Genomic DNA, 14,977 nt, shown 5'->3' on the forward strand with positions numbered 1-14,977 from the left:
TCTCTTATTGCTATTTCTATTTCATTGCTTAATATGGGCCAGTTAAAATGATTTAACTCATCTTGGTTTAGTTTCGGCATGTCTATATTTACTAGGAAACAGTACATTTCTGACAAGTTCTCAAACTTATTAGCATAAAGGTTTGAGAAGTATTCCTTATAATGTACTGAATCTTGGTTGCTTCTGTGGTGATGTTTCCATTCTCATCTCTGAGTTTATTTGAGTGTGTTCTCTTTTTTTTTAAAATAAGATTTGTTAAGGGTCTGTCAATTTGTTAATTTTGATTCTTTCTATGCTTGTTTGGATTTTAATTCATTTTATTTTGATTTAATTTTAATTATTTCTTTCCATCTACTGGATTGGGGTTTATCCTGCTGCTCTTTTTCAAGGAGGTTCAGATGTCTCATTAAATTGTTGGTTTCACATCACTCCAATTTGTTGATGTAGGAACTCAGAGCTATAAACTTGCCTCTGAGTATTGCATTTGCTGTGTCCCAGAGGAGCTGGTAATTTTGAATGTTCATTTTTGTTGAATATTATAAACATTTGAATTTTGTTTCTGATCTCTTCCATGACCCACTGGTGATTCAACAGTGTGTTGTTCAACCTCCATGTTTTACAGGACTTTTATTGGTGACTTTTGGTGTTGAGTTCTAATTTTATTCCCTTGTGGTGTGAGAGAATACAAGGTATAACTTCAATGTTTTTGGATTTGGACAAGTTTGCTTTGTGGTCTATTTTGGAAAAAGTTCCCTGTGCTGCTGAGAAAAACGTGTATTCTGATCCTGCTGGGTGAAATATTCAGTAGATGTCTGTTAAATCTAGGTGATCTTTGCAGTTTTTTATATCCGTGGTTTCTCTGTTGATTTTTTCCTGAGTTGATATATCTAGTGGGGAGAGTATGTGTTAAAGTACCCACCAATTAATATCTTTGGATCTATGGGAGATGTATGAAAAAGTAGAGTTTCTTGGATAAATTTGGGTGCTCTTATGGGGAATAGATATTTAGAATTGTAATAACCTCCTGAAGGAGAGATCCCTTAGTTAGTATATAGCGACCTTCTTTATCTCTTCTCACTAATTGTAATTTGAAGTCTATTTTCTCATATTAGGATTGCATCTCCTTCCTGTTTTTGAGGCTGTTTGCTTGTTAGATTTTGTTCCAGCCTTTCACTTTCAACATGTGTTTGTTTTTATGAGCAAATTTTGACTCCTGAATACAGCAGACAGACGGATCTTATTTTTAAATCCAACTAGACAGTCTATGTTGCTTAATTGTATTGTTAAGTTTGTTATTGTTGGGAGATAGTACTGAGAGATATTTGGGAGTTCCTGCCATTTTATGCACCTTCTTGGGGGCTGCACCAACTGGGTTCTTCCTACCTTTGATGGATTCTCAATTTGGGTACAGTTTCTTAGCCTTTATTGTGGTCCTGTTGGTTTTGTCTGTGTAGGCCATCTTTAAGTAACTTTTGTAGGGCAGGCTTGGTAGAGATATATTGTTTCACTTTTTCTTTGGTATGGAAAGTTTTTTATTTGTCTTTCAGTTATGAAAGAGAGTGTAGCTGTGTACAGATGATCGTTGTTTGTCTTTAGGGCATGGCCTACCTCATTCCAGGCTCTTCTTGCTTTAATTGTTTCTATTGAGAAATCTGAGGTGATTCTAATTGGTTTTCCTTATAGGTGATTGATCTTTTCTCCTTGACAACTTTAAGGATCTTTTCCTTGATCTGAATTGACCCTGTGGATAGTATAATGTGGAGTTGTGATGTCTTGTTCTAGGCTGGTCTATTTGGGGTTCTAAAAGCTTCTTGTATCTGAATAGGCCTCACTTTTTGCATGTTTGTAAAGTGTTCTGCTAGGATCCTGTGAAACAAATTTTCCTAGACCTTCTGTTTCTAGGTGCTCCTCTACACCTATTATGCTCAGATTAGGCTTTCTGATGGTGTCTTCCAAATGTTGAATAGATTATCATATTTCTTGTATTTGTCTTAGATAGTTTATGTTCTTCCTCTATAATATATAGGCTGTCTTCAGTCCCCGAATTTCAGTCTTCTGCATGGTCTAATCTACTGTCAAGTATTTCTACTTTTTTTTAAATTTCTTTTCCTTCTAATTGGCCATCTTTGATGGCTTCAAATTCTTTGTCGGAGCTTTGTTTTAGATCATGTATGAATTTGTTTACTTCCTTAATTTCGTGTTCAATGTTTACTCACTAATCACTTAGTTGATTGGTTATGATTGGACTCTCATTCCTTCTGTTGGGCTCCATTCAACATTCCCTTTCAGGTCAGGTCTCCCTGACTTCTTTCAGGTGTATTTTAATGGATTCCACGAATGCCTCTATTTGGTAAGAAAATAACACCAGTTTTGTGTGCTAGAACACTATTTTAAGGCAAGCATCAACTAAAGTCCTGTAGTTGCACAGTCGAAAGTCGACAGATACAATCTATTTCAACAGGTACAATCTATTCAACATAAAACAATGTATTAATGGGCTAAGAACAGCAAAGTAGAATTTGGCAAACCAGAAATTATTAGTTTTTATGGAGAAAAGTGGGGGAAAATAGGATTAGAGATATGTGGAAAGGTAAAAGGAGAGTGAAATTAACCAAGTCCTAATCTCAAAGAGGAAAATGGATTGGAGAGAATGATAGGAGAAAGAGAAGAGAAAATAAAAGAGGCAAGAAAAAATGGAAAAACAAAATGTAAATTTAAAAAGTGAAACACAAAAATGATGCAAGTTTAAAGAAATAATATTGAGAGAAGAACGGGAATAGGATGAGAGGAGGGCAGGAGTAGAAAGGAGATATGAAGAACTAAAAATGCTTATAATAAAAATAAAAAATAAATATAATATTATATAGGTATTATGAGATAATATTGTTATTAAGGAATTTAAGCCTAAGAGTTTTGTAAATAAGTAATAAATTTCTGGATTAAGTGTGTAAACAATGGGGAATAAGTTCTAATAATCGATGAAGGTTATATCTGAGGATTAGCAGAAAAGCAATTAAGTCACCCAGAAAAGAATGAAGAGAAGAAAAAGTGAAAAGAATGAGAAAGAAAGAAAGAAAGGAAAAGGATCAAAAGTTCAAGATAAAATAAAAATATAAAAGTGCACACACATATACACCTAAAAAAATTATAAGAGGAAAAAATAGATTAATAGAAAACAATTTAAAAATACAAGTTAATAAAAAGGTACAAAGAAAGGGTTTTTTGGGGCAGGGGGTGAATGGGAAGACCCTGTATCTCCCTTGTGTCCATAACTAGTCTCTTGGTGGAGTCTCTGGACAGCTTGTGGTGTATGGTTTTCCTGTGGCTTGATTAGTTTCTTAAGTTAGTTAGTTTGGGCAGGCAGAAAAATAGTCTGCTTTACCCAGAATTTTGTGATCCTCCTGCCAGGCTAGTTCAGTTGGAGGAAGATCTGCTTTGTTTCTTACAAAAGAGGGAGTTGGCTGTTTCTTCTTGTTTGGAGATGTTGTGATGAGGCTAGGTTCTGGGTAGAGTTGAGGCCTTTCAGCAAACAGTAGCTTTTCCCTGAGGGGCTAGCTTCTGAAACACTCACAAAGCCCAGTATGGATCCATTCTCGGGGTTTATGTTTACTGAATTTCAATTCATTGTCTAGGCTACTATAGGGAGGGGAAACCTCTGGTTGTTTACCCAGTGAAGAAAGACATTCCTCTGGGGGTGGAGTTTTCACTGCATGGGGTGGGTGACTTTCTCCTGGGTAGAGCTGAGGTTGGCAGGTCAGGTCAGGTTCCTCTGACCTGCTAAATGACTGTTTTGTTTTCCTCCCAGGCCAGGGTTGGAGCTATATTCTTGAGCTGGGCCTTTGACAGTATCAAAGATGGAGATCTCAGGTAGTGGCACAGTATGGGCTCTGAGAGATGACACTCTCTACCTCACAATGGAATAGAATATGGTACTCTGAGAGCCAGGCAACTGTAACTGACAGTTTGCTCAAGCCAGCTCAAGTGGCCTGTAGCTCAGGAACAAGAAAGTTGTTCCTGTGTTGTTTTCAAAGTTCAAGAGACTCGGGTCTCAGGCATGAGAGGTGTGAGTGCCTCACTCAATGCTGCAGACATTGGATCACTGCCAAAACACGAATCCATATTCTCAGGCCTTTTTATAAGAAGAAACCAAGAAAATCACAAGGCAACTCAGGCCAGGTATAACTATGACAGGACACCTAATTAATCTCATCCTAACCCACAGTACAACCTGCTTCTTGTGTGCTTTTATATGTGGATACTGAGAAAATATTTACTTTGTACTTTTCAATCCATTGTGTTACTCATTTTGAAGTGTACTCTCAATTCCATGTTTCAAAAATCCATTCTTTTTACCACCTCAGTGTGACAATGATTCAGCCCAAACCCTGAATGTGCCTTATAATATAGGGAGCTTGGACTCAGGCTTGTTGGAAATGCTGGTAATGAACCTGGACCCTGCCTACCAGAAAGGTGATCTTTTCTATGTTGGAAACATCCTTCACCACTATAGAGTAGGAGAAATGGAGCAGTTGCTGGATATTGTTTAAAAAGTGAGTGTTCCTCTTTCAAACAGGGCTGATGCGACAACCTGGCAGATTATTGGAATACTTGATACCTCTCTGAGACTGTTTCACTGGGGTCTGATCACAGGAGCTTGCCTTGAGACAAAGAAGTTCACTCCCCGGCTAACTCCTTAGGACTTGGCTGCCAGAACATTTCATTTGGCTCAGAAGCTAGTGGATCCTTAGCAGTTTGCTTGCTGAGAGACTAGGATTAAAGGAATGAGCCAGTAGCACCCAACGTCCGCCCTCACCTAGGGAACCATTATCTTGGAAGCCTTTGAAGGAATAGAGACAGAAGAAAGAATGCAACTTGAGCTTGAATTCGGGGCCTGAGTGATGTCCTGTTCGTTGCACTCTATAATTTGATCCCCAGGTCCAGGTCTGGCCTTTGGCTGGTTAATTGAAGTATCTTTAGAATTTTACAAATTAGACTGTGTTCAAACTGTGATCCTCAGATCTCACAATCCTGTTTTGTAGGATTAGAGGCATAAGCCATTGTGCACTTATTTGGACAGATGCATATAAGCATCCTCACAGAATTTCCTTGAAATTGTGTAGACATATCTCCACTTTTTGTCTGTCATGTTTACATTACTCTGTGGGGCTTAACCAGTCCCAAGTGTGTCCTGTTAGTTCAGAAAAAGGAGAAGCACAGAGTTATTCTCCTTCTCTCCTCCCACTGGTACAGATCCTTCTACCGTAACTGGGAGGAAGATGAACAAGATGAAGAAGAAAGTGGACTTTGGGACAAAGAGAAGTTCTGTCCTTGCAAAATGGGTATCTTTGAGGTTTCGTTTTCAAAGTCAACATTCTTCTTAGCACACCAGTTGTGATTTTCACCTGGGGGTTGAGGCTTGGCACTTCAGTGGATAGCAGATTACACATTGTGGATGTGGTTGTTGTTTTGGACTCCCACGGAAGACAAGGAGGTCTGTATATAACAAGTCAGATTCAGTGGGGTAACAAATTTCTCCCCTATCACAAGAATTTTAGAGTATTGTATTTGAGAAATTGTGAGGAGCATCCTGCTTGCAGGAGTCTCTTCCCACCTCCCAACATGCATGTCCTGCCAGAATAACGCTATAGGCTCAGTATGTGGAGGGCGGGCTCTCATTTTCCTTGTCTGTCCACAGCATGGTTTGTTCCATCTTTCCTATGTGGACGGACTTCTACCATGATGATTTCTATGAGCACAAGTATCATGACACCATGAAAGAACTTACACAGTATGTCAAGCTCAAAATGCCCTCTCCAGACTTGCTCTTCTGCTGACATATTCTTCTGGAGCAGCTGGAGGAACACATGATCCTTGAGACCAAGAGAAAGAGGAAGAAGTCCTTGTTTAGATGCCTCAGAGCTGGTGAGTACGGATGGAACCTGGGTCTCTAGATCTGTGCCTGATTGGCCAAGAGCCATTAGTATGCCGCAGCTGGGCAAAATGTCCTTTTATTGATATTCTTTGCCAGGTAATATCTGTTCTCCTTTTCAAAGAACTTGGAAGTAATCACTCATTAGAAACACCCTACCTTCTCATCAGTGTTCAGTCCAAACTCAAGTTCTACAGCTTCCCCTATTAGATCCTCATGAAAGTTTAGTCAGACCTTAACTTCTATAGTTCTAAGACTCCTGAACCTATTTCCATGCTCAGGTTTGCATCACCATAGAACAACTCCTGCAGGACTCCAGATAAAGAACCCATCAGTGATTTCATCTATGGTGACTGATTGAGATCAGAAGCCATCACTAATCTCCAGAAAGCATGTGAACATAGAGGGCTTTTTAAAAATTTTGAGTCTTGTGGACATCTCACTGGTTCTCTATGTGATGCAGGTGCACCTGCACATACAACCAAGCTAGAAGATGATCCAGAATGTCTCCCATTGATATTCACAATCCACCTAGATCGGCACCAAACCAGTCAAAAAGACTCGTCTTGTGCATGGGAAATGTGTGCTAATGAAAAATGACCCTAGTCTATGTTCAGGAAAACCAATAGAGAGGTCCAAAATCTAGATTCAGTTGAGGAAAGAGAATCTTTCCTCACTGTATGCCCAGACCAATCTGTCCTCCTGCAGGGGATCCAATTTCCAATTAAGAAATTAGAATCTGACCATCCCTGGACTCTGGAAGAAAATCCTGTCTTTAATGAGGAAATAAATCCCTTTGAGAACTCAGAGGCAGAATTTCTGCCTGAAGGCAACTTAGAGGCCAATCTAGATTTAGAGATTCCATTCCCCCTTCCTGGAAAAATCTTTATTTTTCTTTTTGTTCTGATTCTTGTAAAGTGTTAATTCTATTTATTTTTCTAACTTTATTAAAATGTCAATGCTTTTGATATATTGTAGATTCATGAATCCTAAATATGTTTCTTTTTAAGCCTACAATCTGAAGCATCGTGCATATGTGTGCTGTTGGGGGAAAAACACAAAGTGACAGGAGGCTGTACAAGAGAGCCTACTGTGTATAAAGGGAACTGTTAAATGCACAGGGAGCGGCAATGAAGCCAGGCCATGCCTGGCTGGGGTGATAAGCTGGCTAGAAAAGGTCTTGGACAGCAGATAAGATGTCATAGAAAGCTATTCTATCAATTGGGACAAATGACACAATACTTATAGTGGTATGTGGGACACACTTCCAACAGTGAGTTCAAATCTGTATACATTTTCTTTGTGCTTTGAGTAAATGTGGAAGAAAAATTTGGCTCCAATAATATAAAAATCTTCTTATGGTTGATATTTGACAAAATATATAGGAAATATGTATACTGGAAAGTAAAAACCATCATCAATAGAAGAAAGAAGGCTTACATAGATTAAAAAACACAAAATCAGGAAGGAAAATAACACAGTTAAATCAGTTGTATGTAAATACATGTTATATTCTTGATGTTATATATAGTATATTATATAATATATAAAGCTGAATATGATTTTTCAAACTACAAAGGCATTTAAATTTTTAGTCTTGAGTAATTATTTCACAAAATATTACTGTGAAATATTTTTGGGGAAACACAATTATAATTTGATTATAATTATATGATTATATGAATATATATTTGTGTGTTACTAGATCTAACACTGATTATAAATAGATGAATAAACATGTACATATATTTGTATATATCTGTCTATGAAGTGAATATAATGAAACTGACTACACTATGTATAAAAATGCTGCTATGAGTTGAGTCCATGAGACTCAAGCCTGTAATCCTAGTCATGTGGGAAGCTGTGTTCTGAGGTTTAGTCTCTCTTACCCCCAAGGCCTTCGATTTTCAGAAGAGGCCTGGGCCCTTCAGTGTAGCAAAGAGACACATATGCAGTGGGATCACACTACCACAACCCAGACGAAAGTCAGTAGAAATTAAGACAAGCCTCTTAGGACACTCTACTCAGTTTCTCTACCAAAATGGCCATCTGTAGAACATCAGATAGAAAGTAGACATTCCCTCCAAAAGGGTCTAAAAAGAGCCTTCTTAACTATAATCTCTTACTATACTGAATTAAACCTTATTTCCCTTCCCAAGCTGCAAACACATAGAAATATGGCAAGGGCTCAAGAGAGATGGACAAAGACTTACAAATACATAAAATTATATACTCTGTTTCAGTAATTCAATGACAAATCACCAAAGCATGTCTTGAATTTTTCTTTTTTTTAAAGGAAATGGAAACATACTCTGAGTGTATCAGGAACTGGATGACAGTTTTGTTGTTGAATTATTGAATGCATTCCTGGGCAAAGGAGAAACATATATGGAAGAAATTATTTGGGGGCGAATGTCCTCACACAGCTTCCCAAAATAATGGCTATAACTTTTATGATGTCACAGCCACCTTTGCCATAGCAACAAATAGGTGTCAGGCACTGATTTTGCCCTGAAGTGGACTCAACACCACCAACAGGCACAAAGAATGAGAGAGAATAACTACTAGCCATGAGACTTCAGCTTGAAGAGCTGTCCTGACCAGCAGCTAGGATAAATTGAGCTGGGGAAGGTTGATCTCCATGTAAGACTCCTGAACACTAAGGATTAGGCACTATTATAGGTATTGGAGAAACAGAAGTGAATGTGGTTCTCTCCTCACCAATTTCATGCTGAAACGAAAACCAGAAATCGTAATGATAATTCCTATATATCAAAGACATGACATTGGTGATTTTGTAGCAACAACTTCACAGTGAGGATGGGAGGAGACAACACTGAACATGAGATAGTTGATATGAGAGCCATCATCCAGGCAATTATCTAGGAGCAGGTACTCCAGGCAGTGAGAACAGCAAGTACATCCCCCATTGATGGGAATGGACCTGACTTGCTTCAGAAAAAGAGAACAGCACTGACATGCTTGCTCGTGAAGTAAGAATGGAAATGTATAATGAAGAAAAAAGAGGTTAGAAATGAAGATAAGAATAAATTAGATAGATATGGGATACTGTGGATTACAAGAAGAAAAGTTCTGATTTTAGCATAAAACTGACATGACCACTGGAACCAAAGTGCTAAAATAGCAGTCAGCCACAACTGATTCACAGAAAGAATACTTCTAAAATGTGATTCTAGCTGGGCTCTGGTGGCTTACAATTGGAATCCTACTTACTCAGGAGGCTAATATCTGAGGATGAGTTTTAAGGAAGCCCAAAGAGGAAATTTGTTAAGACATTTCCAATTAAACACAAAAATATGGATATGAAGCTGTGGTTCAACTGGAAGTTCACTATCCTTGAGGAAAAAACTAAGAAATAGCACCCAGGCCTTAGGTCCAAATCTCAGGACGTCAAAAACAAAGAAGCCAACAAATAAAATTTGGTGCTCAGTCATTCATCACTTAACATTCCAGTTCAATATATTTGGTATGAGTCTTGGAAATTATATCTTTAGCAAAGGCTCTTCCCGGATATTTTGCTTTATTACCAACTTTCAAACCCCTGGCAGCGCTAATGTCTCCTCTCAGTTAGCATAGCAGTCAACCATTGGAAATTAGACGATATATTTTATTAATCATAAGAATTCTGATCATACTTACATATACATCAAATGAGTAGTAGCCACATTCCACTATTCTGAATGTTTATAATCCTCCTTTGAGTTAATAAGCATTAAAGCTTAAAAACTCTAGAGTGGTTATCAAATTAATTCAATAGTCATCATTCTTCCACCCAATCTTGTAACATATGTTTACAAAAGGAGAGATTATTTGAAAGTGTGTACATGATACCTTCTATCTCTAATAATCTCAAGAAATAGGGTTTTACAGAAACATCCTGATTGTTTTGCCAAAGGAAATGATAAGAGATTTAAATAAGTGACCTAACATCTCAGAAGGAAAATGCTATTGGCTTTAGAACAATTTCATTTGTCTAGAACTGTGGAAACCAGTTTCAGAAATGCCAGAGGCAAAGTGTATTATTCAAATCACATTATCATGAGGTACAAGCAGTCTGTCTAGATCAACCTTCTAGGAAAAAAAAATCAATGAATGAAAAGCATTGCTTCTAAAACAAGCCAGTTGGTGATGGTTTGTGCTTGTTATCCTAGCTACATAGAAGTCTAAGATGAATGGATCCCAAGTCAAAGTCTGCCCAGGAAAATCCTTCTTGATTGCAACCAGCAGACAGGAAACGTTAGCTCTTTTCCTGAAGCCCAAATGGACAGCCTCAGACAACAGACATCCAGACACACAACAACACCCCTATATGAAATATGATCAAATACATTCACATAATATCTCCTGTTTGGGAGATAATGTTTAAAGGATGTATCAAAGACAGTTCACAAAGCATTTAAAAAAGGCAGAGTGAAATTGGAAATATGTACTCACTGACTGAAATGTAAGTTACTGCCAGAATGATGTTAATGGGGCTAGAGGCCCATTTGGTAACTTATCCACTCAACCATCTTTCCTCACATCTTGTCAGCCTGAACAGTGAGACTTTTGAATGCAAGGAATGTGTGTGAGCATATAGCTTGTAAAAGTAATAATGAAAAGCTAGGCATTGGAAGCTCAGGACTGTAAAACTAGGTACTCAGAACTCGGAGATATGAGGTACTCAGTTCAAAGCCAACTGAGCAAAAAAGACTCGTACCTCCATTTAAACAGTAAATACAGAATGCTGAGCTGTACTTCAAATGGTATAGCATATAAAAGCTAAGCAACAGTACCTAGGTCCTGAATTCTACCCCAGTACTGCCTCTCATACACAAAATAATCATGATTACACCACAGTATATGCACATGTTGACAAGGGATGTAGATGAATGGGATGATGACATCAATTACCTCACCTTTAGTCTCAAGCATTCTGTACGGCGTAGCCCAGTCTGTGAAAAGCCATAGGTGAAATGTTTCCTCAAAATCAGCAGATACAACCTCATTTCCCTCTGCACATTTATATTATGTATACACACATACAAAGGCTACATTTTCTAACTAATTTTCTTTTTTATTGTGAAAATACTGTACAGAGAAATGTATAATCTTACACATAACCTTCAGAATAATGTGCCCTTGTTTAGGTTTCATAGGGAGCACAATATATCCAGCCTCTGGATCATTCTTGTAATCTTAGCTGTTCACAAGGATGGGATCTGAGGATCACAGTTTGATGTCAACCCAAGTTAATAAATCCTTAAATTATTATCTTCAATTAAGTAGAAAAAGCCAGAAGTGGAGATGTGGTTCGAGTGGCACAGTGACAGCATTGAGTAATGCAATCTAAGCAAGAGCTCCAGAACCTCAGTTCAGGCTTGAGTACTGGCCCACTAGTACTTCAAAAGCCAAACTTCCCCCAACACCAAACCAAAAATATGTCAAAATATTTTGTAACTTGTGAAGCAAAGTCCAATGAGGTCACATAGTTGCTAGTTTGTTGAAGAGTTGGTGGGGAAACCCCAAATTCAACATGTGTTCAAATAACATTACGAACAAGCAACCAAGTAAAATTTTCGAGTAAAGAAACTTCCTTAGTATTCGCTGGGACGCTTGACAAAGAGACCTTTTTCTATGCTTTTTGAAAATTATTATTTTTTTCAGTAAGGTAAATAGTATAAAACTTTACTGTAAGTTATAGGAGTTATTGGAAGCTCTAAGTGAAGTGAATGTACAACAAAAAGCATACAATATTACAAGTTTCTATGCATCTGTTGAAACACTAGAAACTTGTTATAGTGTGGCCTCTCGGAAAGAGAAAGGGGATGCTCAGCATCACTGGTCCTAAAAGAAATGCAAATCAAAATCAAAACCACATTTAGATCCCACTCACCCCAGTTAGAATGGCCATTATCAAGAAAACAAATAATAACAGATGCTGAGGTGTATATACCTAAATGAGAACCCTACTACACTGATGGTAGGAAGGTAAGTTGGTTCAACCACTCTGGAAGGCAGTATGGAGGTCCTCAAAAGACTAAACATAGAACTCACTTAAGATCCAGCAATCTCACTCCTCACAGTTATCCAAATGATCTCAAACGAGGGCACAATAAGCTTCCAGAACAACTATGTTCATTGCAGCATTGTTTACCATAGCTAAGATATAGCACCAACCCAGTTGCTCCTCAATAATGAATGGATCAAGAAAACATGGTATATTTACAGAATGGAATTTTATGCTTCTATCAGAAAGAGTGCCATCGTGCCTTTTGTAAGAAATTGAAAAGATTTGGAAGAAATCATACTAAATTAATCAAGCCAGGCCCAAAGAAACATGAGTTCAATGATTTCCCTCACTTGCAATGATTAGCATTAGCCTATTACTCCTGAAAGAGTATCATAGTAGCTCAGGAGTTATGAATATATACATGACCATACAAAATGATGCGAATTGAAATTAATGCCAATACATAGAAACGCCAGGTTTTCTTTTGTTTAGTTGTCAAGCTTGATGTAACCAATGTATTGGAGATAGTTCATTCTTCTTATTTTATGTTATTTTTCTTCTCCTATTGGTTTTATCCATGACAATTCCCATCTGTGATTCTGGTAGCCTGCATTCTGTATTTTCATTTATCTGATTGAGGGAAGGGAAGGGAAATAACAAAATGCTGAAAGAAGTATAAATGATGATGCATTGCAACAATGATGCTCACAGGACACTGTGGCAGAAATTAACTATACAAAGGGGGCGGGATTGGAAGGAAGGGACAGAGGGAGATAAACACTGAAATTAATAACAATGTTTAATGAGAAATGTAACTTACTCATGTAAATGTAACCCCTCTATACAGCACCTTTATATTAAAATAGATTTTTTAAAATGTAAAAATTATTTTTTTTTATGAAATCTCAAGCTGATACCAACGGAACTTCTGAGTTCGTGTAAAAGAAGCTATCAGGACTTTCAAGAAGCTAGTACTAAGTACATATAACCACAATTAAGAGATAATTAGAAAACTAGCGCTTTTTATTTTGTTAGATGAATAAAAGAAAATTTGTTTTTGTTTCTGTTTACATAGAATATGTGTTTGTTATCTGTGTTGTTCCCAAGTCAGACTAAACTGTTTTTTTTTAATTTTTATTTTATTTTATTTTTGTGAACATACTGTACAGAGGGGTTACAATTACATGGGCAGGATAATGCGTATATTTCTTATCAAGCATTGCAGCCTCTTCCTTTGTTTACCCTTCACATCCCTTCCCAGCCTCCCCCCCACCCCTACACCCAATCCTCCCCCCATCCCCCCCCCGCAACAACGTTGTAAAGCTCGTTTTCGACATGACAACTTCTACTTCTCATTGTTGCAACAGCTCCACCTGTATCCTTAAACGACTTCTTTTTCCCCATCTCTTCCACAAGTTATACAGACATCAAATATAGTGAAAGCAGGGGTTCTACTGTGAGGGAGGGACATACAAAGCAACAAAGAGATAATCTTATAAATGCGTTAGAAACAAATGCAGGAAAGAAAAAAAACATTAAAATACATATCTAAGGGTTCAATTTCCTAATATCACATAATCTAACCTTTTCCGCTTGACTCATACATATACTAGATATTGCAAATAAGGGAAACCATGGGACCTATGTTTCTTTGGGCCTGGCTTACTTCACTTAATATAATTTTTTCCAAGTTTTTCCATTTCCTAACAAATGGGGCAATGTCATTCTTTCTGATGGAGGCATAGAATTTCATTGTGTATATACATACCACATTTTCTTGATCCGTTCATCTACTGAGGGGCAACTGGGTTGGTTTCAGATCTTAGCTATGTTAAATAATGCTGCAATAAACATAATTTTGCTGGTAGCTTTAGTGTGGTCTTGTTTGTAAACATTTGGGTAAATGCCCAAAAGTAGGATTGCTGGGTCAAAGGGGAGGTCTATGTGAAGTCTTTTGCGGAACCTCCATACTGCTTTCCAAAGTGGTGGAACAAGTTTACATTTCCACCAACAATGAAGTAAGGTTCCCTTCTGTCCACATACCCTCCAGCATCTGTTGTTGTTAGAGTTCTTGATTTTTGCCATTCTAACTGGAGTGAGATGTTATCTCAATGTGGTTTTGATTTGCATTTTTTTTATGGCTATGGATGTTGAGCATTTCTTCATGTGTCTATTGGCCATCCTTCTTACTTCTTCAGAGAAGTTTCTCTTTAAGTCTTTCACCCACTAATTTATTGGGCAGTTGTTTCTTTGAGGATTTGTTATTGGGGATATAATTTTTTGAGTTACAATTATATTTTAGATATGAGACCCTTGTCTGTTGTATGGCTAGTGAAGATCTTCTCCCAATCTATTGAGATAATCATGTAGTTCTTATCCTTGCTTCTGTTGATGTGTTGAATTATATTAATTGGTTTGCGTATATTAAACCAGTTTGCATCCCTGAAATGAATCCTGTTTGATCGTGGTGTATGATTTTTTGGATGAATTGTTGAAGTCGATTGGCCAAAATTTTGTTGAGAAGTTTTGCATCAATGTTCATCAAAGAGATGGGTCTATAGTTCTCTTTCTTTGATGAGACCCTGCTTGGTTTTGGGATGAGAGCTATGATGCCTTCGTAGAATGTGTTCGGTAGTTAACTTTCTCTTTCAATTTCTTTGAAGAGTTGGTGAGTAATTGGTGTGTTCTGTGTTTTGAAGGACTTGTAGAATTCCGCTGTAAAACCATCTGGTCCTGTACTCTTCTTACCAGGGAGGTCTCTTACTGCTGTTTCTATTTCAATGCTTGATACTGGCCTTTTAAGCTGGTTTAAATCATCTTGGTTTAGTCTTGGCATGTCAATATTTTCTAGGAAAAGGTCCATTTCTGCCAAGTTCTCAAACTTATTAGCATAAAGTTTTGAGAAGTATTCCCTTATAATGTTCTGAATCTTAGTTGTTTCTGTGGTGATGTTCCCATTCTCATCTCTGAGTTTATTAATTTCTGTGTGTTCTCTTCTTTTTCTGATAACATTTGCTGAGAGTCTGTCAATT

Source organism: Dipodomys merriami, unplaced genomic scaffold (assembly GCF_024711535.1).
Source record: "Dipodomys merriami isolate MVZ:Mamm:240054 unplaced genomic scaffold, mDipMer1.0.p SCAF_214, whole genome shotgun sequence".
In the NCBI taxonomy this organism is placed as follows: Eukaryota; Metazoa; Chordata; class Mammalia; order Rodentia; family Heteromyidae; genus Dipodomys; species Dipodomys merriami.